Raw genomic sequence first — 4133 nt, 5'->3', positions numbered from 1 at the left:
AATGAACATAATAATGATTAGTGAACATTAATGGAATAATTCCTTCATATTTATAGAGATAGGGGATATAATTCACATGGATATAGTAAGTCTCGCTTGGGCTGCTTTAATGGTAGTCTTTACATTTTCTCTTTCACTCGTAGTATGGGGTAGAAGTGGACTCTAGAAGTACTACTAATTGAGTTTGATTCCTCAAACTCAACCCATATCAATTGTTTTATAGATCGTTCTGCAAAGTCCTTTTTTTTACTGTTAAAATAGAAAAGAAAATAATTATGTTATTAAGTGGATACAGACTTCCTATGGGAAACAACATAGACATAGTGGTTGTCCAACAATATACTACACATAATAAAATATTGCCTTGGGCAAGTCACATATTGCGCGTTCCCGCTTTTTTTTTTTATTCTTTTAGAAATCTTATTTATGTTATGCTTGCTTTATTGAACTCATTTCATATCATGGTTCAAACGTTAAAAATCGGTGGGCTTTACTAATCCTTTTCGAAATCCAAAGAGGTTCCCATGGAAATGAACCACTGGATCATCTGTCAACTGATCAATCAATTACTTCTTCAGAATACTAAAAAAAGATTATTTTATTTTCTTTTTATTAATTTTTCATTATTAATTTTATTAATATTAATATAGGCCTATACTCTTTTTTCCTTCGTCAATTTGATTCTTTCAATGGATATCGGGATTCATATTGAATAGAATCAGAAATTCTAGGAATTAGAATTGTAAGAGTAAGAATTGCCCTTCGATTTTTTCAGATTGATGATTGGAATCAACACAAATTAAATAGATGAAGCAAAGAAATAGAATTGGTACATTATGTAAATACATTACATATATGTAATTGATATCTATGAAGATACATATTGCAGATTGATCTATATTAAACCTCTATCTTTATACAGTACGACTTTATATACTACAATAACAATAATAAGTATGGTAGAAAGATTCATCTATTTCTTTCTACCATACTATCGAATCTCATAAAATACTGATGATTCTCGTCCGCTTATTTCATTTAAGACACGAAATCTTAATACTTTTCATTTTCTTTTTTCTTTTCAATCATTGATAAAAAGATAAAAACTAAACAGTCAAGTTTAATTCAAATTAATCATTTTGACTGACTGTTTTTACATATATTATAAGTAAAAAAGCAGTAGGAACTAGAATGAACAGTGCAGTAGCAATAAATGCGAGAATATTTACTTCCATAATCTCATCGTTTCATTTTTAATTAATTCGCAATAACTCGGGATTTAATCCCATAGAGCTGATAAATCTTTCGCCTGTAAATTCAATATTCAATGGGATGAATTACATCTCGACGATATCGAATCGGAGCAATATCATGAATAACAATATCTGAGCTATCAAATTGATTCATCGTCGAGAATTAAATAGTATAACATAGGAAGATCTTTTATCCATACCGAATTCAAATTTTGATTCCTGATCCGATAAATAATTCCTTTACTTTCTTTATCATTCTTTTCCTTTCCATTCTTTCTTTTCTATAACCTACGTCCCTCCTTGTGGAATCATCTGATGAAATATCATATGACCGCCTTTACACTTACTTACATTGGTTATAAAAAACCCCAATAAAATAACCAATAGAAGCGAAATGTAAAAAGGAAGAAGTTTAGTTCTAAACCCCCTTTTTATGATCTAATCTTCTTGGAAAACAAAGAAGTAGTATAAATAAGGAGAGTCCGGGTATAAAAAAATCGAGTATTCCATCAAATTCATTAAAAAGTTTGTTCTTTCTTCGGCAAGACCCTTAAACTTAAAAAAGATTATTCATTCCCTCACAAAGAGATAGGATCTTCTTTGAGCTTTATTTTATTAATATCCCATTTCCTTGGATTAATTTTGGGATGCATATATCAAAAATTCAGTGTGAAATTTGAATGAGATAAATTGGTTCAAATTCACATTAATAATTTCAATTATTAATTGAGGTTACACAAAATCGGAGCCCTAAAGGGATATACTTTTAATCTTAAAAGTATTATATCAAAGTTACTATGTTAAGTTAATCTTTTTTGTATCGTACAAATTCCATTTCTGTATAGCCCCCTGTAAACATATAGTACTCTATTACACAGATCGGGAATAATCGAAAAAGCCAGACTCCGTACGGTATTTCTTGGAATCCTGAATATAATTTTACCAATCATTGTACTAATCTACATATGTCTTTCTCCTATCAATTGGTACTAGTTGAATAAATGGTAATTCCCATATTTATTTGATGAGAAATGTGAAACTAATAAATAAATAAAATAGGAGGGTATCCTCTTGTGAATGAAATTCTGCTATTTCTTTTGTTCTCCTTTTCACAGCAAACGCAGAGATGAATTGATGTATTTTTTTTATTGGATTTGGATCTGTCGGGACTGACGGGGCTCGAACCCGCAGCTTCCGCCTTGACAGGGCGGTGCTCTGACCAATTGAACTACAATCCCAAGGAAATCAAGTGTACATCATACATATTCTTATGATTTAATTCAAACCCTTTCTATTTTATTTCTATTTTATTTCTATTTTATTTAGATTTTAGATTAGAATAGTCGTATTGTAACAGAAACGCGAGTAATATATTTGATATACACACGGATATGCACTTTAGTGAGAGCGCCTCACGGATTGTTAATAATCCTTTCGTTTTTTATAAATTGATTAATAATCAAATAAAGCTTTCAATGAAAAAAAAAGAGTTTTTTTATTTATTCTTTATTTTATTCTTTTCCTTATACTTCCAGATCTTTATATGAATCTAGTATGAATCTAGATCATTAGCAAGCAAGATCAGAATTTGTGAGAAAAAATAAAGAGAGCAAATGAACGGCGGTAAAATATATCAGAAAATTTTAGTTTTTTTATTCTTCCGTATTCCGATCAGGCATTTCTGGGGAACAACAAATGGGGTTCTATCATTTCATGGTGGATCGGCCAATTATTGGGCCGAGCTGGATTTGAACCAGCGTAGACATATTGCCAACGAATTTACAGTCCGTCCCCATTAACCGCTCGGGCATCGACCCAGGAAGAATCAATTCCCGGCTTATTGATAATTCATGATCAACTTCCTTTCGTAGTACACCTACCCCCAGGGGAATTCGAATCCCCGCTGCCTCCTTGAAAGAGAGATGTCCTGAACCACTAGACGATGGGGGCAAGTATGCCCGACCGCCATCATACTATGCTCATTGTATGAACAGTTTTTTTAAATTGTCAATATAATGTGGTATGATTAAATCTGAAAGATCTTTCCCTCTTTTCTGATTCCATAGAATCTTTTGATTCGTATTTATATTCATGAATCATTCATTCTAATCATATAATTTTTTTTTAATATTATTTTCATTAAATTTTCATTAAATATATTTATTTCATTTTCAATTTTATTATAATTCTAATTAATTAGAAATAGAATTATATCAAAGAATAAAATAAATAAAGAAAATGAATATAAGAATAAATAGATATTAATTATAAATCGATATTATTAAAATTATTAATATTAAAAAAAATAAATAAAATAATAAACTAAATCGGTAGAATAGAAATAATACGAGGTATAGGACCTTTTGGGGAGTGATTGGTCCGCCAGATCAGAAAGGGGAATGAAACTTCATTTCTTCCGCTTTCATTCATTTTGTTAAGATTAGATAGATATATTTCTATCTTACACTAAGCCAGGAAATTCAAAAAATCTGAAATTAAAAAAAAAATCTGAAAATATGGGAAGAAGGATAGGGATCAACAAGTTATTGAAAATTGTTTTTCTCTAAGAATTAAGTTCGGGGAACAAGTAAAATAAATCTTTTTATCAATGATTCTACGAAAGATCTTATATCTATGTTGAATTGGTAAGTCCATGTATCAATCAAATTAATTTCGTTATGATGGGGGTCAATTCAATTAGGGTCGGTTTTGAAACAATTCATTGCATTTATAAAATCCAATCTTAATAAACCATTTTTTTATTTTACCTATACTCACTAGATAAATTGAATTTATCGTTCCTGTATGTACATATATATATTAGAATAAGTAGACTCATAGTGGGTAATGACTTATTCAGTAATTAAATAAAAAAAATGG

Source organism: Corylus avellana, unplaced genomic scaffold (assembly GCF_965113065.1).
Source record: "Corylus avellana unplaced genomic scaffold, dhCorAvel1.hap1.2 HAP1_SCAFFOLD_128, whole genome shotgun sequence".
Lineage (NCBI taxonomy): Eukaryota > Viridiplantae > Streptophyta > Magnoliopsida > Fagales > Betulaceae > Corylus > Corylus avellana.
This window is presented reverse-complemented; position numbering follows the sequence as displayed.